Here is a 26,440-nt window from a genome sequence, read left to right as displayed (position 1 = left end):
TCCTCGCAGGAACCTAGAGAGCTACTTGCCTCTTTCTATGCATCACTAGTTCAGTAAACACAAGTCTTGAACTTTGCTTGACTAGCATTTTAAATATTTCCCCTACATGATTCCTGGGCATTGGAGCTATCTCATTAAGTCTACTTAGATTTGGAACAAGCAGTATAACCAGGCATAAGGGGGGGATATACCTACCGGAAACAAGCAGTTAAAAAAAAATCTCTTCAGTATGATGTGTAACAGGGGCTTCTAGGGCCACAAATTATTCCTAAAAACATCTTAAATTTTACTTTAAAAATGGCATTAAAACCATCTTTTTTTTTTTTTTTTTTTTTTTGTAGAGTACCTTACACACAACTAAATAAAGAACAAAAATAAAAACAGAATAAGTATGAGGCAGACAACTGAGCAAAAGAATCAGTATCTTGAGTTCAGTGATCAATAAACTCAGTTTAACATTATACTAATCAACATCACCCCTTTTGCTTTCCTTATCTCTTCTTATACAAAGAATAAGCTAGTTTATCCAAGATAAGCTCACTAAAAAATAGTTTTGATTATCAAAAATCACCTAAACAGGAAAAAAAAAAAAGAATCACACAAACTGGTATAATAGGATACACATAAAATAATGTTAAAGACTTTGCTACCAGATAATGCTTGCCAAAGTACATGTCTGAACTATATGACACCCCCACATCACTTCTATCTGTACCCAGAAAGACATATAAACTGTTTTATTGATAAGGGCTTCGGAATGCGTCTGTGGTCTAATGGGAATCAGAGACAGAACAGAGATCTCCTGCTGCTTCCTCCCAAACAATAATGGCAGAAATGCAGTCTGTGAGTAGATTAAGCCACAAATTGTATTTATTCAACGTTAAAGGCATTCACAGTCCATCTAATGGGAAAGAAGCTTAATGATGTCTGGAAGAACATATGAAGAGAAGAGCAGTACTCAGCAGCAGGAGCTTGTCTGAGGACAATGATGAAACACCTAACTGACCAATTCTTTGCTGCAAAAGGCACCTCTCATTTGACAGTAGCTTCTGAAAGCAAGAAGCCGCCATTGTTGACTACCTCACATTTTTATTTACTGTGAGCAAGTGGGTGTCTTCTGAGGCTTCACAGTACCATGAGGCTTCCTTTAGCGCTCATTCTGGTTTACCCCAGTCTGGAGGCAGGTATACGTTCAGGCAGCAGCAGCCAGGGCTCTGTCCTGCACTGTAGGGAGTGCTCTGGCCTCTGTCCACCAGAGCACTTAGTGCACAGCTTGTTTTAAACACGCCAGCAGTTCCACTGAAATTTGGAGAGTCGTGGTAGGGGAAGAGCCAGATTATACCCAGAAACCATGAAGGCATATTAAAAACAAGAGCAAAGTGCAATTTAAAGCATTAATACAATCACTTTGCTGGGTCAGGTAAATATATCCTTGCAGACAACTTGTTCTACAGCACATTAATAGTCAGGGATATTTCATAGCCCAATCATGGCTCAGGTACGCTACTAAATGGGTAACAGATGAGAAAATGGAAAATTTTGGAATATCACCTATTGCCTCCAAAACTAAAAAGCAAGGCAGAAACTGAAATCTGAAGCATGCCCCCAGCTCCCGTCCGACAGGCAGTGCTTTGCACCATGAAGGATGTGCACACCCTTAACTACATTGTACAATCTTGCACTGCCTTTTAACAGCTCCACAGGTCTGGTAAATTTCTTTTCTCTTTGACACTGACATAAGCAATAGAACTGTATGAATTATTCCCTTGAAAATGCTATTAACATCTCAGCACTAAAATTACATTGTGTCAAGCTGTAGACAAAAAAAAATATATATTTCCAAGGTACAGAATATTTTTGTAGACTCAGCATTTTTAGGATAGGATTAAGAAAAAAAAAAAAACAACCACTTTCACGTGTGTTCCTAAATATTAATTTATCCCTCACATGGGTAAAAGGAAACTAGCATTGTACCTTGTTGTTCAGATAAGATATTCTTAAATGTGAATTTACCATAATGTACCATTTTTATTTGAAACCAAATATTTTAAATTTCAAGAATACAAATTTATGTCATCATTTTTTATATCTCTTTCTCAAATACATCTGAAACAATTCAAATAATATCTGTTACATGTTGTAATCTACACCCGAAGTGACAACCTCTGCATTGGTTTTCAGCCTAGAGGGATGAGATAATAAATAATCTCCTTTATTCAAGAAATATCTTGTAACACAAAATGCCAAAGCTCTGTAAAACAGCGCTAGCATATCTTAGCAAACTGTTGTACCAATGACATTTTAAAACTTCACTCTACAGGAACTTTAAGCTAACAGACCTGCAATAACATATGATTCTCAATTCTGTAGACCATGAAATTGTAATGCTTCCTCCACTGTGGCTGAGAGAGCCTCGGCTTCTCTAACACCATAATGAAAAATAGATTAAAATTAAAAAAAGAAATTAAAAAATCATGAAAAATGAATTTAAAATTTTTGGAAAAAAAAAAATTGATTATAAAAGCTAGTTTCAGTGAATGCTAACACATTCATTGAATGCAATATCTCCTTTTCCTGCTGTCCAAATCCACATTGCTTTATCAGGTCTAGTGACTGAGAACCCCAGCTCAGAGCTTAGCTTCCTTGAGGCAAGAATTGCACATCACCAGCTGCACAGACTTCATGGGCTTCCCCTTGGGGCTGGAAACCCTGTGGCCAGAAGGAGGGTAGCACTGGGATAAGGGAGAAAAGGCCAGGGGCAGCTCAAGCTGGTCTTTAGGTTCCTCACCTCTTGCACTCACCTTCACAGGGGCAGGAGTGGCCATGCAGCCTAGCAGCTGGCATAGGGCAGAAGGGAAGCCATGGCCCGTCAGGTCACGAGCTGCCTACCAGGGATGAGTGATCTCTCTGGAGGCTAGGCTGTGAATGCAACCTCCAGAGGTGAGAGAGAACAAGACAAAGCTGAGGGAATTATGTATTTGTGCCCCACAGAGATGAAAGAAAAGCTAATGTGTAAATTAACGAATTGCCTCTTTGGACTGCATCCAACTGGCAGCCTCAAGCTATAGAGGAATTATCTTTTGCCATGCCTGCAGGAATGGTTAGAGTTCAGAAAGCTGATAATTCTTCAGTGGGAGACCAGAAACTTCAGGTTAAAAAGGAGTCCTACATGTTCTGAAGTCTGACAAAATCACTGGGGAGAGTACCTAAACACCAGGCACAGTCAGAAGGTAAAGAGAAGAGTTTCATCAGGCAATGCTTTTGGCTTCAAGATGGAGAGCAGACTAGCTGAGAAAGGGAGCTGCCTGCATGAGAACGGGAAGTCACAAGGAGAGATCTGTCAAATCTATGGAGGGGTTTAGCTGGATGCAAGAGTGTTTGAAAGCTGTAAGAAAAGGCATACTAGACTTGCTGTTTTTTAACACCTAGATCTGTCCAGTTTTTGGTGCTAAGACTCTTGCAATGAACCTTTCAGGTGCTGAAGTACTCCTGGCCATCACTGTCACTTTGGTGGTTGTAATGCACATCATTAGAAAGAGGATTTCAACATTTTCACAGAGTTGCAAGATCTCTAATTATGACATCCCTTTTGCTGCCTAACTCTATCAGATATCATCAACACAACAGTTGTTGCTGTTGTGAGAATGCTGAGCATTGATGGTCTTTAAGAGAAAACACAGATCAAGGTATCATACTCTGCTCTGCTTCTCCTGATGCCAGCACTTGCTATGTGAGCCAGTTGCAGAAAGGAAGTTCTGTGTTTGCTTGTTTTAAAGGGCATCCCACATGAACAAGTGAGGCTGTTCTTCAAAGCCTATCACGTTTAGCTGAGGGTGAATCAGCCCTATGATTTTACTATGCCACCATGTCTTAATGCTGTGTGATAAACTATTTAACATCTTTCACACAGAAACTTCTGCTTTTGTGGGCCATTGGTTAGATATGTATGATACTAGCAAGGTGAGTTTCAGGTATATCGACCTGCTCAACAACAGAGTCACAGCATCCACTAATATTAATTAAATTCATTATTTAATTTCAAAGTTGCTGCAGACTCCAATCGCCCTAAGAATTTCCTTCTAACTCATAGACTACATTACACATAGTTTATAGCAATTGGTACTGTGTAAAAATTATTCTTCTCTTCATTAACGGTCTTCATTATTGCCTTTCATGGATTGTACTGGCCAAAATCACCAACAAAAAAAAAGCAACGCCAGCTCAGTTGAAGCCCAAAGTTTTAAAAGCAACTGGTGGCAGGAAAAAAGGCAATGATCAGTTTTGAATACATTAATAAATCCATCAGTAAATAGGGAGAGAAATGCATTTTAGAGTTTCTTTCACAAGCAAGAACAAACACTGTGGTAACTGAAAAGGGCCATACAAAAGCACAGGTCCAAATAATCACTGACCTCACGAGATGATCCCAGTTTTTTTATGACCTCCTATAGAACTAAGTAAGTATTGAAGAAGCTGCTCCACAGGTTTATTGGGGAAAAGAAAATAAAGTACATTTCTAATTATATTGAAGTCCAGGTTAAACATGCTTTGGAGGTCAGTTTAGTCATTATTTCCCCAAATTATGAAATACAAAATAGAAACAAATCTGAGCTCAATCAGAAATTACTGTATGAGAACCTTCTAAGGAGTATTTGAAGCAACTGTTCCACTGCTCCCACAAAAAAATCTTACCCCACTCCCACCAAGTGTGTTCTCACAGTGAACAGAGGAGAGAAGGATAGGAGGCATTATGTGCAAACCATAGGATGGTAACTGCACCACAGAGGTGCATTTAACTCTAGGTTAGGTGCAGGTTCATTTAACTCTGGACAACATCCTCTTTGTGCGACAACTGCCAGTGCCTTGGAGACACAGCCCAGATATTGCCCTGCAGAAAGCCATATTACAAACCACACCTTCAAGGCATCACTTAAATCCTTTTGAAGGAGCCCTGCACTAAGCCACACAGTATTGCACAGATCAGCATCTGACTTCCTATCCCATTCTATGATACAGCAGAACTTGCCACTGCTGCTTGCGATGAATTCTGGGCTGGCATATCTGAATCAGACAGCTGATTTGGACATCTGAAAAAAAAGAATGAAAAAATATAGGAAAAATAATGAACCATGTCAGCATCATATAGTAATGCATGGTGAATTTCAAGTTTCCTTTAGGGACAGGCACATTACGTTGCACCCTACCTTCCACTACTCATTGCTGTCATTGCTTCTGCAAGCAGTGCAAGAAGAGTTCATTTTCTGAAATAAAGGTTACATGCAAACCAACTATTAACTGACAAAGTCAGTCCAAAGCAATCTACTAAGGTTAACAACTGTCCTTCAGACATTTCAAAAATATCATTATCCTAGGTCATATCAGACATGGTTTGGAGACATATCTGTAAGGAATGTATTTACCCAAATCTTACTAAAGCAAAACCTTTATATGTATACATGCTTAGTTCAAAAATGTGTCCACTTTCCACCACATAAGGTTGGAAGTTTGACACACTGACAGTTTCTCAGCCACAAAAAAAAAAATCTCAAATCACTCCTGTACCACTGTTACTAAGTCACCATTAGTCTACATACATTTAACTTCAAAAAGTAAAGAAAACAATAAAATGTCCATGTGTTGAGTTTTTTGCACTTCAAAGAGCAGCACTCAGTATTCACTGAGCCAGATTAACCAAGTAGCAAGTTAATCAGAGGAGTCTGCACATTTGAACAAGGAGACCATAGAATGAAGGTAAATAAATATGTATGAAGTAGTCAACTACTTTGACTGTATTTCATGCGTGGTCCACAAAACATGCCTGGAAAAGACACATGGAAAAGAAAATAAACAATAAATGGAGAGCTCAGATAGCCAATTAACACTGCTAATTCAACTCATAACCTAATGCACCACTTACTGTCATCTGCATTCAGCCAATGAATAGATGACTACAGTTCACAAGAATTACTAGTAAATAATTTCCATGTTGCCCTTTCCCTCATAAAGAAAACACCACCGTGACAGAAGATGCTTGACCTATTTTCTAAGGAAGATATTTCAGAAGGGAGCTCTCTTGTTCTGAGAGGCAAGTAGTCCTGGTCAGGAGAAACTTTCTAACTTCAGAACAAAAGATATTTTATTTCATAGTAGATACACGCTTTCTTCTTTTTTTTTTCTCTCTCTTTTTTTTTTCTCATGCAGTGCTCATCTACGCTCAGCCCTCCATTATTCCTGTTTTCTGCTCTATTTTCTTTGGGCCTTCAATATTTGCAAGAGAATATGAGCTTTTCTTTCTGAGCTTGTGCCGGGGCAATCATCCTTCTCTCAAGAGGTTTGGGGGCAGCACCAATTCCACAGAACTGCAGTGAGATACATCCAACAGATGCTCATGGATTTGAGAGCACTACTCTGTCACAAACAAGGAATTTTGAGGCTCTTAATTCTTATGCTTAGCACAATTCCCCTCAAAGACTGGGTGGCACGTGGAAACCCACACTGCTACAGGCAGAGATGATGGGTTAGTCATGCTTGAAACACTACTCATTTGAAAGGGTAGAGGAAAGAAAGTGGTTTATTTTTATTTAGCTTGCAAAGCACCAAATTCCCCTTCGGGAAAACTAATTAATTTTACATGAATTTCTTGGAAAATAAGCATGAATTTAACTACTGAGGGAAAAAAAGAATGTAAACTTACCTTTTTGATCCTTGAAAATATTAAAGTGAGTTTGGGAAATGCAAAAAAACTACAGTTCTAACAAGCGTACTGGAATCTCAAAGATTCAGCTACAAAGAATTTGTGGGAATGCATGCACAAAATACATATGGAAAACAGTGACATCTGCACAGTTCAGGAATCAGAATATGGGTCAGGATGGAGAGAGAGAGCACCTTCAGCTTCAAGAATGAATCCTAGTGGCTCAGTGTGTTCATGAGAGGTTTGGCTAGTCCTGTGGTCACAAAAATTTCTAGACTTGGATGATTTTTCACCTCTCTTCATCAGGAAGCTGAAACTTAAAGGACTAATAAAAGCATTTTAAAAAATACCATAGTTATATAGTCCATCAAGCTTGAAAAGCATCCATTTGTCTCAGTAATTTAATGCAGACCTACCACAGGCAGATTTTTAAATGCATTGCATCACACAACTTCAACGCGCATTCTGAGCAAGAGCATAACAAGACCACGACAAGCATTTCCGCACATGAATACTGGTACCTTTTTTGATTTTCTCAGCTAATTGTGACATATTTAAGGAAAAGGAGAAGAAGGGCAGAGGGGAAGTAAAAGAGCTTAGCTTCAGTCCTTCAGGTAGATAAGAGCTTATCAGTAATTGGACACCTTATAATCATCAATTCAATCTGAAGTACATATAACACTGAGAGCAAAAAATAAAAGTCAAACGTAAAAAATTCTGTCAACAATGATATGGCTGAGAAATGTGTTTTTAAAGTGGCTGTGCAAAACAGTTCACAAGCAAAGTGTATAGCTTTCTTTAAATCAACCAAATAGAGTAACTGTTAGCAGTCTCATGCTACTCAGTAAAGCAATGATAATGTGATAGTGTTAATCCTCTGAAATAGCCATGACTCTTCAGCAACAGCTGAATTATCTTGTAGCTTATAAGTGGCTCAGGATTACAGGCAAGGTAGCAGCAGAGGGTGTGTGAAGCCCCTCCCACGTGTTGCATCAGAATTGGAAGTTCTACTTATCTCTCACTGAGCCATCAGTTCCATGTTGCCAAAGTCTGGGAGCACCGAACACTATCAAACAACATAGCATTACCATATCCTTCTTAAACACAGAAATCACCCATTCCTAAAGACTAGGCCTTTTAAAAACAGTGAAAGCTTCTTTATGCTTTGTCCTTTCCATTCACAGGCTTAATTATTATGAAACACAACGGACAAGAAGTTCCTTAATCTTGCAAGAATCCTTTAAAAAAAAATCAAAACATCTTGCTTATACAAAATTTTAATATATTCAAAAATAAATTGACACACTCTATATATACTCTACATTTATATAGAGAGTTGTCCCTCCTTATTGTGCCCGTTAAAGAAAACTGGCAAACTTCTTATTAAAGAAATCCATTTTGAATTCTTTCTTCTCAGCTAGACTTGAGTTCTTGTTTCAAAGATTTGTAATAGAAGTTTAACAAATATGGTGACTTGGGCTTGAATTATTTCAAATATGTACATTTTCAAAACAAAAGGAAATCTAAAAGTATTCCTACTCCAGAGCTGACTCACATGCAGAACTAAATCACCTGCATTTTAAGACCTTGCTTGGAGTTAACACAAAGTCGTGTCACACTGCAATTTAAATTACCTCCCAACTTCTTTTGGCAAGAGCAATCCTTGGATAGTAACTAACGCTATTCTTTAGAGATTTTCTAGCATCAACACCTGAATTCATTTAATCTAAGCTTTTCAGACTTGACATCACCTGCTGCACTCGCTAATGCATTGCTCCAGGCTCTTGTTGGAAATGTTGTCTGATGCTTCAAGTCTCACAGGATTCAACACTTCACAGCAGATCCCTTACACTTTCTCTCTCTCTCCCCTGAGCATCATCACACCCACAAAGCCTCTCTCAAAAGCCTTCAACAGCTCTTTGATAGCTGTTTTATAGACAGCCCAACTTCGTAATTTCATGATTTTCTTAAATGAAAAAAGCTCTTCTCTACCACTCATGAAGTAAAGCCAAAATATTAACTGTCTTTCAGACAGCAAAATGCAGACCCTAGGATACTTTAAACACATCTTAAATGCTACTGCAGTGCTACCTGTTTCTAAAAGTAATCATTTTTTTCCAGTCTTTTTAAGTGAATTTACCTTGAGGAGGCAACACAGCAGCTGCTTAGCTGTGCCAAGCCACAGAACAGCTTAGAGGAAGAATTAAAGACCAGCAGACTATGCCACCGAAATGTACTAAGAAGGTTATTATGTGGGATGTAATACAAGTTGAAATCTGGTCAGGGTAACCCCAAATGGCACATTCTCTTTTATTAGTATAAATGATTGAAACCTTTCTGTTGTTTCTCACCCAGAAGATTTCAGCTCTAATGTGTGGCACTGATAAATTAGCACTATTCAAGGAGATCCTGCATAATGCAGAGTCAACTTATTAACTTCACTTGGCTGGCAATGAAACTCAGATTGTAAGTATTATGTCCTGAAGAAACCTATATATTCTCCAGTGGGAAATAATTTCTACACCACTTAAATGACCACACCGCTGTGCTGAAACATGACTATTAAACAGCACGCTCATTTCATTTTGGAGGGGAAATGTCTAATCCATGGAAAGCTACATGAGTAAACAAGACAGGAAACTTTGAAAATAGTAGAAATAACAAGTATTTGGAGAAAAGCTACCATAATGTGACATTACATTGAAGCACCATTTTTGCAGAATCACTGAATCATTAAGCTTGGAAAAGACAACTAAAATAATCTAGTCCAACCACTGACCCATCACCACCACGCATGAGGGACTAAACCATGTCCCTCAGTGCAGTTCTTCCTTTGTAAGTTGTGCAAAAGACACTACTTGGAAGCAAATATTATTAGTAGTATAGATAGCATAGTTAGCATGCAAGGCAATGAGCTGCACAAGCATGTCCAAATCAGAAAAATTAGTAATAAATAGGACTAGGATTTTCTAGAAAAGAAATGACGAAAGACAAATTGTGTTGTACAAACTAATTAAGTGGATGTTGTTGAAATACATTGGTCTTTTCCTGCAACAAACAACAAACAAAGAAACAAACAAAAAGTAGGAAATGATTTAAAGAGTATTGCTTCTTCAATTTTTTTTATTTCCCAAATAAACTCCAATTTCTAAGAAATTGAATATCCTGCTTATGTATAAAAAGGGAGCAGGTAAAATACAACACTTGGAGAGTGTTATTGCTGTGAACGTCAAACCATCAAGGAAACAAAAGATCTGAAGAGCAACACTGATTTGGTTTAAGTGCCAGTATAATTGAAGACTTTTTTTTAATTATTGTGCTGCACAATAACAATAGTTAACCGTCTCTTCCTGCTAGAAAGATCCTACCATTTGAGGTAGCCTTTGTGCACTTAAAATGCAGAATCACTTGTTCAAGTACAATTGCTCAATGGATTGTGTCTCTGCCTATAGCAGGGGGGTTGGAACTAGATGATCTTAAAGGTCCCTTCCACTCCAAATCATTCTATGGTTCTACACAATTGCTGTAGCTCCAACGAAATAAAGATAACTACAGGAAGTATAGAACTGAGCTCTTCATGTTTATCTTGGCTCTTTTTTAATACAAAAAATAATACTGCATTCACAGTTAACTCCAGAGGATAATATAACCCCTCCTACAATAATATCTTAGATAATATCAGAGAAGAATTGCCTTCTGGATTTGCCTGTCTCCACACCAGATGAAACTTACTGTCATTCTAAAGATATCCATCATCAGAGATGCACAGTAATGGATTCAGAACACAGATAAAGCTCAATTTAAAAAATAGTGCAGGCTTTTTTTTAAAGAAAAGACATTACTTGCCAAGTTTGCTCATCTTACAAAAGAAGATGCTGTTTGTTTCCCCCAAACAACTTTTTTCATCTGCTTCTATATTATTTAAGCGATGCTTCCCTTTTGTTTATATATACGTACATACATCTATACACATTACACAAAAATGACAACAGTTAATGACATCCAGCAAATTAACATATAAAGCATATATTAATGTTTGAAATAATAAGTATATCTCACTAAGCCAATAGTTCCAGTTATTTAAAACCAGTATCCTGGTGTACCTGAACTTAATATTTTAGCATGATTGAGAACTACTTTTTGATATTCTATTCACAGTGACATTTCAGCAAATAATTTACAACAAAAATAAAAATTTGCAAAAAAAAAACCAAAAAACAAAGCCTGAACACGTAAAATTATATTTCATATGAGCTGCTACAAACCATTGTAAAATGCACTTAAATCACAGATAATGCAGTCAGAAGAGATATTTACTTACAGCCGTAGAAAACAGACAAGGTCCTTAAAAGTTTTGATGATTTTATGCTTTACTTCAACTTCATTAATTTTCTGGCAAATAAGTGTACATAGTAACAATTTGGCACTACCACAGACTTGAAAAAAAGCAAAAGTATCTACAAAAAAGTAATTATTCTAGCAGAAATTCCGGCTACCCTACTTTTAAAAATTGGCACTGATGTAGCTTTCTAGATTACATTATTCTCATCATAAATTGCAAATGCAGCAGCACGCGAGCTACTAGGAAGAAAATTAACTCTATCCCAAATGAAACTAGGACAAACAGTTTGGTCTTCATGAGAAATTTCTATTCATGCTAACAGATTGCTAATACCTAAAAGTTTTTATTGACAAGCATTTTAGAAAAAGCTGAATTTATGAATAAATTCTCAGATTTAATACAGATAACATCTAAAAGCAATTGATGCAGAATTGAACTAAGGATGCCTACTATAACAGCATGAATTAAACTTATGAATCTCATTCCTCCCCTTCTCTGGCACTTCATTAGTCCTTTCAAAACCTTAGATATTTTTCCATTATTTGAGAAATGCATATTGCTTTTGAGAAACTGTGTCTTCACAAATGTCGTTTCCTCTTTTCTACCATTGCTAATGCTCGCTAAAAACTATAATCATAGAGAGAGGAAATATAGGCGTTAGATCAGTGGGAAGTCCAAGAGCAGCAGTGATTCTTACCCGTTTTTAAATTGTGCTTTGCAAAGCCATTTTTTGAATGTGTGTCAAAATTATTATCATCACCAGTGCTTGTACAGGGTGAGAGCCCATGACCTTGGTTTTTTGGTTCTGTTTAACATTTAATTCTGCCACAGGTCCTTAAAACAGTTCTCTGCTATTGAGGAAATTACAGAATAATATTACTACATTATAAATAACAATAAATAATACTGGAAAAAAAAGTGAAAAACAAATCTATATCTCTTCACAATGGCAATTCAGAGTAGTCTATGTTATTCAGCAATTTCATCAGTGACGTGCTGCCAAAAGGTTGCCAAAAGGTCCAAATGGCAAATATGAAGTTGGTGCTAATTTACAGGGAGTGCTGCCATGGCTGTGATGACAGACCCTCCAAGAAGAAAGACCCTCAAACACATAAAATCACAGAATACCTACGGTTCGAAGGGGACCTAAAGATATCTAGTTCCATCCCCCTGCCCAAGGCCCCATCCAACCTGGTCTTCAACACTTCCAGGGATGGGGTACCCACAACTTCTCTGAGCAACCTGTTCCAGGGCATCACCATCCTCTGAGTAAAGAATTTCCTCCTAATATCTAATCTAAATCTAAATCCAATTAATTAGATGACTGGAAAAATGTTTTCAGCCAAGCTTTTAATGTTTTTTTTCCTCCCCATTATTAGCAAAGGACAGCTTTCCTCTTCCACAGTTGAGACCACACAGCTTTGAACATCTCAGTATAAACTCGTTTATTTCAGAATTGTGTTCATCAAAAAATTTAGTTCCAACATATATATTTATGTAACATAAACCTCCAAAAGTAATAACAGAAAGGAACTTTGCCTGATAATTATGTAAGAACAAAGAAAAAAATGTCATCATTCATTCCTTTTAGTACTCTTAGTAGTAAACTTTTTTCTTCTCCCTCGACTCTCCCAAGAAGAACCTTTTCTTTCTGTTGAAACCTTTGTGTGAGAAACTCTGTGAGTTACCAAACTCAAGCTTCTCAGGGATGTAGGAAGCACCATCTGTTTCCAGTGCAATGTAAGTGCCCACCAGACTGCATAGATTCCCAGAAGACTGATATTTAGGTTTTGTCAAGAAGAAACATGGTTCATTTTCTAGGTAAATTTTTGGGTGGTTAATTCCAGGAAAATTTAAGGTCCTAAATTTTCATAGCAAAAACGGTCCCAAGGTATACAATATTTAATACTCCCTAGGTATTTAAACTGCCCAAAGTGAAATTAATTACACTGAAAACCAGACTGCTGTGTGGTTTAGAAGTATAAGTGTGCAGAAGAAGTAATGCCACGCACAGTGACACTGTGTGTCCCATGTCCTGCCAGCTCAGGTGCCCTTAGAAATGTCAACACAAGCACTGGGCAGCAGACTCACCTTAAACTTCAAGACCGAAGTAAACAAAACTTGGAGGTGAATGATCAAAATATATTGACTACTAGTGTCTGTCATCATGTGAAAGCAGTTCCCAAAAACTTGACTTTCACCAACAATCAAGAGAAATCCAAAAGATATGGTGAGGACACAATGACTGACATCTCCTGCCTTGCAAGCTAGCACACAAATGATGCTACTCAGATCAGTATAGAATTTAAACACAACAGCAGCACTACCATACATACTCTTCTCACTCCTTTCTCTTTTTCTTTTCGTTTCTTTTCTTTTTTTTTTTTTTTAATGCAAAAAGCCCACAGAAGTTATATAGCAGAGTTTGTGAACTCAGCAGAAAACCATGCACAAATGCAAACTGACAGCAAATGAAAATCTTTCACTGTTTCTATTCAGATAAAGCAATTTCTTGCAGCAGTTCATTTAAAACCAAATCTTATGGTCATGTTACGAGGACACAGGTTGTATCTTAAGGAAATAAAAAAGAAAAATGATGCACTGATCTGTTATGATATAACATTATTAAAGATTCCCTACTAACAGGAAATCCCTAACAGAGTGCAAACCCACAGTAATACCTCCTGTGTTACTGAGCTTTGCCTTAACCAATAACCAACTTTGAGAAGAGTTTCTCCATAGTTTTTGAAGCTTCTGTGGCAAAAGGTATCCAGGAGTCTTGACACATGGTAGACACAGTATTTGTTTGATAATGAAGTACAGAAGGAAGGGAAAAGTGTGAAGGGAAATTCTAACTATTTGAATGTTCAGACACAGCAAAAAACCTGGTTCAAATTCACCTGGACCAGAAATTTTCAAGACAAATGCTGACACTTAGTCATCTGTTTCTGTTTATTTGCTGCAGGCATCACAGAGCAGACTGTGTCTCAGCAGGGTTGTGATTACTTCCATAAATAATGCATGCTTCATTTTGATTCATTTTGTGTACCTGTTATGCCATTTACTCTGGCATCCAGAGGAAGCCTGTGATGTGTTCAGAAAGCCCAGCTACCAGTTAGCATAGCAGAAAGGATAGATCCAGATTCAGTGTAGGCATCTATGTGAGAACAGGTGGAGTAATACCCTTGTTGTCAGCAACTGCGAGACCCCCCCCACGGGATGTGACGCGATAGGCCCTCTCCCTGCTCTATGATTGATGTGTGGCACGTGCCCTTAGGGGCGTAGACGAAGCACATAGGTTATATAAGCTAGAGTTCACGTGTAATAAATGCCATTTTGCTGTTCATCATATTGGTGTGTGCGTGCAGTCATTTGGTCCTGGCCTGGTTTTAGGTCAGTACAGTAGGAGGCAATGCAACAAGGATAGATCCAGATTCAGTGTAGGCATCTATGTGAGAACAGGTGGAGTAACACCCTAACAAAAATTAATCTATTGAACAATGAATGTTCACAATAAGAAAGCAATGGGAATAACAAAGAAAAAATTGGTTTTCATACTTACTGGCCATGATTTACACTGAAATAAAACACCTTACTTCAGTTACAACACTGAACTGCATTGAGCCATTAGCAAAGAGGCTGAAACTAGAGTTCAGCAGCATAAACATCCAACACCCAATTGCTCCATTACTTAGTATTGGTCTAAGGAGTTTCTGAATGTGATTTTTGACAGAGGTTGTTTTGAGCTAAGAAGGGTATCTGAAATTGAGATCCAGGGCTCGACCTTCTCCAAGTTTTGTCTTTTTTTGTGATAATCTGGTCTGTGGGTTTTCTGGATTTTTGTTTCTTTGCTTGCTTTTAAAATCTGATTATATAGTTCTAACACCACCGAGCAATTGTTGATGTTATCCTTAGAAGTTGTTGTCTACACTGTGTAACGCTCCAAAATATAGCTTGTAAGTACTCAGGCTTTGGGATACCCAGTGCAGTCCTTTAATTGAGCTTTCTAGGCTTTTTTTTTTTCAGTTGCCTTCCAAATAATGAGATCATATACTTAAAATTCTTCAGTTATTCTTGTAACTTAACATATGGTCTCACCCACTTATCTTGTTTGTAGATGTTCTGACCTTTAATGTTTTATGTATCCTAATTTTGATTATCATAAATGTCTCCTAAACAGCAGCTAGCATCTGCTCTTTACAGCTTTTTTTTTTTTTTTGTCATTCTGTGCTGACTTTACATATTCATAATCTAAAAAAAAAAAAGCCTTTAAATATTAAAACACTATATGAAGTTTCAGATTTTGTTTCATTTTGTCTGTTCTTAATCTCAGTGGAGCTGGCTGTACTTTTCATCCCCAGAGACATGCCAAAATTGTTATCAGCTGGTTTAAATCAAAATGAAGATACAATGTGTGCTCTAATTGTAAATTTTACATTTCCAGTACTCCTTGTAAGACATTCCAACTCCCTTTCATGTAACTTCCTGCATTTCAGCACACCCTCTAAAAGGCTGACACCACCAGCTCAACACATCTTTCTCTAATAGGTTTCCCTGGTCTAACGAAAGGAGTCTGAGATTTGGGAGCAAACTGGTACTGTTACTATGATTATAAATTACTATTTTACAGATTCTGTATGTCTATTCCCATCGTGAATCTTCCTACTTCTGTAGGGTTTGAGTTCAGCATATAAGGCCCATCTAGTCTCAAGATAACATTCCTGCTTCAGTGGTAGGAAAACATCCTCCAGAATTTGTATCGTGTAGTAACATTCAGTCTACTTCCTTATGTCCACATTAAATTAAATCCAGTGAAAGAGAAACCTTGAGCTAAGTTTCTGGGTTATTGAGAATCTGTACTTCGAGCTGAGAGGGCATGATAGTGAGGGGGAGATGAACATGCCTTTCTCACACCTGTCCTCTTTGCTTGAAGGGTACAACTGATGAATAGACTGCCAAAGCAAGAAGCTTTTTCTTGTGTGGGTTTTTGTGTTGGTTTTTGTTGTTGTTGTTGTTGTTGTTTTTTTAAATCATATGCACAACATACATTGACATTTCCTAAACAAGAATTTAAAATATGACTTTTTTTTTTAGTTTGGTCACGAAGGAAACACTGTAGACTGTACTCTGTTCTCACGTGGGTGGACACAGAATAATTTCAGTAAAATGTGATGCAGCAGATCTCGGTAATAGGAGACAAAATCCTGCAGTGTTAACACATACAGAGTAGACACCCTTTTCTCTGTTTAAAGAGGTTAGTCCTTCCACCAGACCTGTCACAAAGCCCTTATTTCACCATGAATCAGTGCACATTCAGGATGCAAAAACAGGCTCAGAAATGCATGGCACACTGCTGATAAGGAAGAGGAGAAAAGAAAAGGTCAAGTCTTTGAAGCAAATCAGCTAATTCTGCAAATAAAAAGCCTGGTTAGGGAACAATGCAGGACTCAATGAATACCCGGGGAACTGCCTTACAGAATCAACAGGTACTAGATAAAACCATCAGACAGTATCACATTTTTCCAATAATTTGCCAGTGGAAACAAGTGAGGTGATGTTTTCTTTGCTATTTATCTGGTTCTCTGGTATCAGATCTGTCTGGTTTAGGCATGTCATTTGAAATTTAAAGCCAGGTTGACACTGGTAAGAGAGGTAGATGAAAGGTGTCCTCCAAAGGATGAAAAAAGCGTGCTATACCTCTGGCCATTTCGCTGTGTAAATAACTTACTTCCACCAAAAATAACAGTAATGAATTTTGCTGGCAAATATCCCTATCCATTTATACAGGATATTTAAACATGTCTTTCCATTATCAAGTGCAAACACATCTTTGGAAACTGTACTGCTTCTGTGTTACTTCATTACAGTACTTAAGCACATCATAAGAATGGCTTTGACTAATTCCATTGTTTTGTCTTTTCTATTCTCATTGCTTTCATCTCTGATATTTTTTTTTCTCTTGCATATTTCTAAGGACTCAGAAATCTAGAACAGGAGTGGAAATAAAAAATACTTTTCATGCTGGCTTGTCAGACCTTTTCTTCCAACTAGTACTCTACACATAAGGTAACAAACTTTTACACATAGTTTTTAACAGTAGCTAATCAATCATCTATTTCATAAAATTTGGTATCAACCACAAATAAACTGCTGTAAGAGCCAGGTTAAAATCCTTTATTATAAAGGAGAAGGACAAGACCATAAGAATTTTAACCTCAAATGACTGACCTAATATTTGGGCAGGATTCTGGGCTGTTATTTTATGGTGTATTGAAAAACAGTCAGTGAAACATTGTGACATCCAAATTTGGTTTGTCAGTGTTAAATTTTCGTTTAGCCAAATGAATAGTTTGAGCTTTGGATCACATTACTGCATGTCTGGACTCTGTGGAAAGCATAAATGGAAGTTTTCTTGTACAATGCAAAGCCTTGTTTTTAACATTATTAACACTACTCATGGATACTACACGCGGAATAATTGTAGGCATAAAGTATAGACAATACAAAGACAAAACTGAAAACTCCTCTAAATATTTTCTCCAACATATTTTTCCTATGTTTTTAATTATATTTCTAACAATGTTGCTTTTCTTTTTCCCCTTAAATACATAAAATACATTGTGATATGTCTGATACTAAAAAAAAAAAGCATTTGGCTTGAATCTATTTTGACCTAAAATATTGAACACTGAGATAAAAATGCTTTCAATCTGAAAGGAGAAACAGCAATTAAAGGTGTGTATAAAGATATTTGCATAGCTCCGAAGTCATCTAAAGAGAGAGGCAATTTTTGCAAGTTGATTTTATAAAAATCCTTGAACAGCTTAAGAACTGATTTCTATGCATAAGTTAAATTAACAATGCTAGGCTAATCCAAATAAAAACAGTGTGAGCACCATCCAATGCAGTTTATTGTAAGATTTTAGTTCCTTCTCTGAAGTAAATAAAAAAGGTATTTATCAACTATGCAATACAAGAACAAAACTCACCATGAACAAGGAAGAGGAAATGTATATATCATGTTTCAGATGACTGTAGATCATCCGGCCTGTAGCTGGATATACCACACACCGCTGAAAGATTTTGCCATAACGATCAAGATCTAAAAAAGACAAAAACACAAAAGATAATCAGACAAAGAAATAATAAAAACTAATAATTCCTTATTTAAAACACAATTTTAACTTTCATTGCTCTTTAAAACAAACTATTAAGGAAAGTTCGAAAAATCCTGTTTCATACTATCATCATCTAGCAAGAATTTATTTTATGACAGCTGTAATGCATTTTGTTTAGTTACTTCATCTGCAGTTCTTTTGAAGGTTTTGTAGCTTTCAAACTCCTCAAGATTCAGAGTCTTTGTTCATTTTTGTTTTGTGATAATCATTTTTTGTACTTTTACTCAAATTTCACCAGGGCTAATTACTAAATAAAAAAAAATACTGAATCATTCTTTCATGCTACCTCCACACTCCTAAGAAATGCTGCGGAAATGCTGATTCAAACAAAACATTTGACAAATTTGAGAAGATACATTTTTGCTCAGAGTGAAAAGGGATGGTAGAGGTCTACATTTTGAAGAATCTCATTTTGGCATTTTCAGTTTTCAGTATTTTCTGGCAGAAGAATCTTTATTTCAAATTAGAAGTTAAAATAAAGTTATGACTAAAGTGAACATGTTATCAGAACACAGTGGCTGGCCTTTCACAAATCACTTCAAAACCATGGGAGTCCCAAATATGTTTTTAATCAGACATAGAATAAAACTTCAGAGGTTTGTTTCAGGTGAGGTTTTACACTTTCCATGGAACTGTGTAGATCTTAAATGTTATCAAATTGATTTTCTTTTCACATTTAAAGAGAAAAGCTCAACTTAAATGAATATAATTTTCTGACTATTTTCCGGAAATTGTTTGCAACCACATCTTACATCTTTTGTCCTTCACAAGTAAATTCTGTTGATTCAAGAAACTGCATGAGCCTTCCAAATACTTAATCTTCTGTCCTGCCTTCTCAAAAAATCTGTTATAAAGACTGACTTAAGGACTTAGCCAAGTCATATACAAATTTATTAAAATTGGATGAGTAGAAAATGTCATCACACAATTTTTCTAGAACTAAATATTCTTATCTAGAATTACTGAACAGGGGAAATCATTTTTTAACTGACAGAAATACGGGAATATTTTATCACCGTGGAGACTTCTGTGAAATTTAAAACGAACACGCTTAAAAAAAGACATTCCAGTCAATAACAACCATTTTTAATATGCGTGTTCTTCTAAATAAATACTTTCCTATTACTTTCTGATTCTCTTTCAAAAGGATAAAACTACATATTTTCAAACACGATTGGACTTTGTGCAGATGCTCAGCAACTCTGTAGCAGATCCTACACCAGACTTCTTACTGTTCCTGCTTCTTGCATCCCTGCTGTCTTTTCAGCACAAGAGAATAGGAGTTGGGGAATACTTTATCTTTCAAGTCAGGTCTTTCTCCTCCAGCCAATCACCCCTTGGCTACAGACCCAGCAGTGCTGGCATTAGGGACAGAGCAGCACAGGATTAGGCAAGTCAGACATCTTAACCTGACTCTGCAGCTATGGATATGCACTCAAAATATGCCCTTGTTGAGAAGTATTTTATCTGCAGAGACAGCATCTCAGTGTTTGCTGTAGTATTTTTTATGCACTATTAAAAATTGTCAGCTTTATTATAACATGCCAATGAATTACGCAATACAAATTTCTAAAATTTACACTTAATTAGGGCAATTACATTCAAATAAAATGTGAAAAAAATGTTAAAAAAATGATATGGTCATTTGGGATCTTTTAAAAGATCTTTTTTCACATAGAGTCTTCAAGAACCAATAGTTTTAGAATATTATTTTCTCATAAGGTGTTCAGATAAAGACATCTACTTGCATCATTTAAATGACTTGTTTTTCACCATTCCTAACTCTGAATATAAGAAAAAGTACCAGCCTGGTTTTGCCAAGACAAAATAGACAATCAAGTAACTAGATTTTCCCCTCCAGGGTAACATCTCTTGAACAGGATTAGACTTCAGTTAATTATAAAATTAAAACAAACAAAACATTTTAAAAAATGTGGAGAATTTTTCACTCGCTATTCTCTCCCTTAAAATATATGAAATTCATGCGATGACTCCAAAAGATTTGTTGTTGTTTTTCTTTTCAATGTACACCAGCATATACTGTCCTTTCCACCACAGCAGCACTTTCCCCAGAATTTTCACAAAGTTCATCTAATGCTTCTTTGCAATGTGAGAAGTTGTAGGACACAAAAAGCAGTCAACGAGTACAGTGAACACAGCCTGGCCAAGTAAACTTTATTTTCTGAATAACTCTACTTTCTCTAATTACACCACTGAAAATAGTGGAAAACTCACATTTTGGCCTGTGGTATTTTGAACGCCATCTCTTAAGAAAGAAAAATGAACTCTGCAAGGATGAACACTGTTGTGGGTTTTTTCTTGTTGTTTTTCTTTTTTTGTTTGTTTGTTTATTTGCTTGTTGGTATTTTTATGTTTTTTTTGTTTGTTTGTTTGTTTTTGTTTTTTGTTTTTTGAGTACACATAAGAACAAATAAGACAATATACCCAACAGAGGCTTTTTCTAAGTATTTTTGAAAGTTATTAAACTCTCAATTTCTCTCCTGCAGCAGTCTGGACTATTTTACAAAAATAATATTTTAAGTGTTTTTTAAAAAAAAGGAAACAAAGACCAAAATATCCAAAATACTAACAGCTACAAATCTGCTCATAGCAGCTAGTCTTGGTCTGTTGTTAGCATGCAAGTGGCATGGTGGGATGGTGAGAGGCTATACCTGCCCTGCTAAATGCAAACACATACCTGGAGGTGTACCCACAGCCAGGTGGAAGACCATGAACCTTGCACATCAGCATCACAAAGGGACAGTGCAACCAGCCCCAGGATGGAACAAGGAGTAGTTCAGTGGCACAGTGGGCAGCACACACTGAGCACACAGGTTTTAAGGTCAGAGAAGCAAGAAAGGACACAGTTTACAATGATGAGATAATTTTGGGTTCACTTAGGAACAAATTTAGACCATGCCTATGCCTCATTGCCATCTCCACAAAAGCACTACTAAAAAAGGGCAATTTTTTCAGTATCTTAAGTAACTACATAAGCATCCAGATGGAACATGAATTAGCAATTGATTCCACTAACTGGAAAAGTTGTTTTCAAGGATATGATAATAACTGACAGAAGTAGTTTGCAGACCATCGTTCTCTATCAAATTCTGTCCTGTCGTTCCAATCAGGGTTTTTTTTCTAACAAGCATCCCACACTGAAAACTAATCAGAAGTCAGAGCTATTTCGAATGTATTTCACAGCATGTGAAAGGTGATTCTTGGAAAGCTAATTGCAAATGCTCAGCTGACACTGAGAATGTTCCTGAATCTCTCACGTTCCCTTCAACCAGGCTCTGCAGGCCTGCTCCCTTGCTGCTCACCTATTCATGCAATGACAGCCTTGGGAACAAAGCACGCAGCCCTCCAAAATATATTTTTGCTTGTTACATTCATCAATTTTCACTCATCAAAATGTATTTTACATGCATGCAACACTGATTCTGAGCATAATTCTTTCCTTTCCAAAATCAAACCATGGCCATTACTTGGAAGCGTTAAGAAAAAAAACACAAAACCCCAAGGTCTCACCACCTCTACACGGTGCTAATCAGGACCCACCATGTAAACATCTGTAATAAACACGTGTAAACAAATGCTAAGGAACTTTCATGATAAACACTTGATGTTCAGCTCGTTTTAAATCAGTGATGGTGTTCAAATTGATTGCTATGTATACAATTTTCCTTATCTGCATGAAAATCTCTTGTTAGGTTTCGTTACGCCAAGATTTGCGTTGATGGCAGGCTAAATGCCAACTGATTATGATAACACACTGAAGAATAACAATATATTAATTGTGTACAGCAGGAAGAGAAACTGGATGCATCTGTCCCTTTATAATGAACTAAACTGGATCATATCCAGATGACTGAACATTTTGGCCCCTGGCAACTCTTGTAACTGTTGTTTTAATCAATCTTTGGTTTATGTTATGAATATGCAATATTTTAGAACTGTGGAGTTGCCTATTATTGCTTGAAAGTATCAAGTTTGTTTTAACAGTGAGACCTTATAACCACAATGGCTAATGAGTACTGATAAAGTGCTTTTTAGTCCTTATACAAATGCTATTAGTTACTGACCTATTTTCAAAGTGTAACCAGTCAAGTTCAATCAAAAAAAATCTGCTCCTCAGAGGCCAAAGAATATGACTTTCCATTAAAATGCTATTTTCCAAAAAGAATAAATGTCCAAAAATTAAATGTAATTAAGCTGTACTAGGAGCGCAGTTAATTAAAAGTATATCTGGCAGCATGCTTTGTTCAAAAAAAAAAAAATCTCAATTTTCACAAGGATTTGGCTGATATTAGTTTTTCAAACAATGGATTTTCAATTCAGACTCAGGAGGAAAGGGCCAAACACCTGTGATCTCTGGACAGCAAGCAATGCTTGTAGTAGAGAAAATTAAACTGTGGAACACAAGTTACATTTCCTTTGCACATCCTTTATTGCTTTTTACACAGCAATCCCCTACTATACTTCAACCTCATTCAGTAATAGCAATGAATTTAAGACTTAAATGCTGATACATATAACAATTACATAATATTTTATTTCAAAATAAGAATGATTGCATGAACGGCATCAGTTTGGCTTGAAGTTGAGGTAGGAAGGTAGGTAGCAGTCACTAGCAGTATCTTATTTCTGCCAAGTTTTTATTAGAAGTATTAAGATGAACAATTTTCTCTTAATTTCCTTAATCTTAATTTCAAACCATGGTTTACATCTGCATTTAGGCTATTTATTTGTCATCGGCATGAAGGCTCAATGCTGTGCTAACATTTGTCTGCATGGCTTTTAAGCTCTCTGTTGAAAAAATACCTGTTTTCCTGCTGTAAAAGCACAGAATAGCAGAGTGAATACTGTCATTTCATATAGGCAGATGCTTAATATCACCTCTTACATGGGGGTGGATGAGAATAAACCATGCATTTATCATCTGAGCATCATTTTGAAATGCTGTGCAATTTTTAAGTCTTTCCTCCTAAATCAATGCATGAACTTCCCTTGTCACTCACTCTTTTTCATTAGCAGAGCATCAGGCAAAGAAATAGGGCTAATGTATTTCCTGTGAGGGAGCTCTGTTCTGAGCAAATATGTAATGCAAATGTGACATTCGGTCTTCAGTGCTGCCATGAACATTCCTTTCTGTGACCTACAGGTGCTGCAAGGCTGATTTTCACAGCAGTATTCAGTCTCCAACTGAGTCCCTGCCAAAGGAGGTCAGGAACAACTGTGCTCTGTACCTGTCAACTACTTATTTCTTTTTTCTCTTTTCCCCTCTTTCTCTCTTAAATGAAAAGTTTCAGACCTATTTTCCACCTTGCAGAAAATGGTTATGTTGGCACCCCTCCCTCTTTGAATATTCTTAATGCATCAATGGCAAAAAGGAGATGCCACCTGCCAAGGACTCTGCTTCTCAACACAGTAAAATTCTGTAAACAGCCACTGATACTGCAAATCAAATAGTTATGGCTTCATATTCCATGAACAAAACAATAGCTGGGGGAAGCAGATGCTCCTGCACAACCTATTTTTCCATACTATCATTTCCTCACCTTTTGCCATTAGGTTAGGAATAAATCAAGGGAGTAAGGAACAAAGTCAGAACTGATGGTATAACAGGTAGTCTATCATAGAATCACCAACGATAGAAAAGACCTACAAGATCGTCCAGCCCAATGATCCACCAATCACCAATAGTTCTCACTAAACCATGTCCCTCAAAGCAACACATAAAGGTTCCTTGAATGCCTCCAGGGCTGGTGACTCCACCACCTCCCTGGGCAGCGCATTCCAGCGCCTGACCATTCTTTCTGAAACACACCATTTTCTAATGTCCAACCTGAATCTCCCCTGGCGCAACTTGAGGCTTTTCTTTCCAGTCCTATCACCAGTTACATGAGAGAAAAGGCCGACCCCCAGTTTGCTACAACCTCCCTTCAATTAGTTTTTCTTGAGCAACAATAGTTCATTAAGAAACAAAACTAAAGGAAAATAATGTTCTACCTAGGAATGAAGCCTGTAAAGGACTGATGGCAGCTAAAGTCTGAGGGCAGAACACAGCTCTTTTGGTCAGATAATCCTGAGAGCAGCAGTATGATTGCGCTCAGTATATGCCTGCTGAATAGCTACTAACCCTTTAATGAATTGGTGTTAATTAATTAATTAATTATGCCAGCCATATCATCACTTGTAGAAAAAAAATAACAAATCTTCAAATACTACATACAATGTAATAAAACCTGCCAGAGAGAAATGAAGTTGGAACAGCTTCATGGCACCTCAACACAAACCATTATAAGCAATGGGGAGATGGATCAGCAGTGAGGCAGTAGCACAGGGTCTGGTTTTATTCCCCTTAGAAGTGTCATTCTTTCTCCCTACTGGCATGCAATGTGGTGCTGCAGATGCCTACTGCATATACTACCTGGGATTAAAAATATGAGAACAGTCCTTGTTTCTTGAGAGCAAAGAAAGAATTTAAGAGGTGGGTGAAAGAAAGCTGCAGTTTCAGAGCCTGCAGGATACAGTCTCACTATATAAGGTAATTTAAGCTGTCAATAACTGGCCATTTTGCAGTGCACACAATGAGGTTAGTGACAACCTTATAAATAGAACTCATGGCCTTCATATTAGTTGCATTAGCTGTCTTCATCTGGCAACTATTGACGTAATGTGTTTGTCTAGAGTTCATTATGATTTCCCTCACTGTGATGTATACAGGCTCCAAAGGCCCTAGCTTTGAGGCCTTGGAGCTTTCACACAATTTTCTTTTGACAGATGCAGTTGTGAAATGTCAAAGATTCTCCCCTCCTCCATTAAACATATAAGAAGAAAAAATAAAAAGAAATAGTAGCACTTTAGAATGGAGAATGATTTCACATCTGCACATTCTAAAGTGAAGAAAACTCACTAGAAGACGTGACAACGTAAGTTATTGCAAAATCGGAAAGATTTTGCAGATATATGGACTTGAGAATTATTGGTAAGACAAACTTCTTTTTCTTTTCTCTTCTTAGCCTGATCTAATGGGTGTCAACGTACTCACAGCAGGGGGGTTGGAACTAGATGATAGTTAATGACCCTTCCAGCCCCAAGCCATTCTATGATTCTGTGGTAATTTTCTGAGTCATACAAGAAAGATAAACACATTCCTAAGACTTCACATCTTGCTCTGCTGCCTGACCATAAACCGGTACTGAGCTCAGCATCAGTGCTGCTTTCTTATTAAATCATACCACCAGCTAAAACACAGTCAGTGTCTATGTGCTTACAAGAGTCAGGCATCAGTCAAAAACCCTCAGGGACCTCATGGTTACAGGTTCAAGCCAGAAAAATACAGGCATTTCTAAAAAGGATGCAGCAGAGCATGTTATAGAAAAAACAACATATAAAATTCAGTTGGGAAGAAGTTGAAAAGCAATGGTACTCATTTCCCCTATTCTAGAAATCACAGAGATGAGGTATCAAACAGTGGAAGCATTGCTTTCTCCTCAAAGTTGCATTTCACAAGACACTTTATAGAGTGGCAGGCTTGTGGAAAGGGAAGGCCAGAAGCTCAAAATAGGAAATACATGGGCTAGGACAACAATTAACTGTCTCTCAGGGAAGGAAGACAAAGAGCTCATTTAACAAAACATTGTTGCTGAGGGATGAAAAGACAATGGAGATACCTGAGGCACAGACCACAAGTTTCTTCTATCTGCTAGAAGAATTACATTGGAAGTAAGATCCTGAGAGTACAAAGGAAGTAACAAGAGATGGTAACAAAGAATGGTTAGAAAATTTGAGTACATTTATTTTCCTGCATGTTGTGGTTTAGCCCAATTGACAGCTCAGCACCACCCAACCTTTTTCTCACTTCCCCATTCTCCCAGTGGAATGGGGGACAGAACTGGGATGAGAAAAAAGAACTCACAGGTCAAGGAAAAAAACATACACTAAGACAGAAAGGGAAGAGAGAAATAACAGTAATGAAAATAATACATATATTTATCAAACAAGTGATGCACAAACCAGTTTACCACCTACTAACCAATGCCCAACCAATCAGTAGCAGTCCCCCACTGGACAACTACCCTCAGTTTCATGAAGTTATTTTACATGATGCCATATGGTGTGGAATGACCCTTTGGCCAGTTCAGGTCAGCTGTCTTGGTTCTGCCCCCTCCCAAATCTTTGTGCCTCCAGTGTGCCATTTCCCCCCCCCCCCCCCCCCCC

The 26,440-nt window shown here is 37.2% G+C and overlaps 1 protein-coding gene across 3 annotated transcripts in view; it reads right to left on the bottom strand.

The window, feature by feature from the left end:
- The window catches only part of CHRM3 (cholinergic receptor muscarinic 3), a 255,730-nt gene that overhangs the window by 155,468 nt on the left and 73,822 nt on the right, over positions 1–26,440 (bottom strand). For all 3 annotated transcript variants that reach the window (XM_042819997.1, XM_042819987.1, XM_042820006.1), the window contains one exon: positions 18,026–18,138. The gene's annotated coding sequence lies outside the window, so the exon portion shown is untranslated. The remainder of the gene's footprint in view (positions 1–18,025; positions 18,139–26,440) is intronic.

The sequence above is a fragment of the Centrocercus urophasianus genome, unplaced genomic scaffold, assembly GCF_019232065.1.
Source record: "Centrocercus urophasianus isolate 14NV4802_14NV808 unplaced genomic scaffold, USGS_Curo_1.0 seq_10, whole genome shotgun sequence".
Taxonomy (NCBI): domain Eukaryota; kingdom Metazoa; phylum Chordata; class Aves; order Galliformes; family Phasianidae; genus Centrocercus; species Centrocercus urophasianus.
This window is presented reverse-complemented; position numbering and strand designations above follow the sequence as displayed.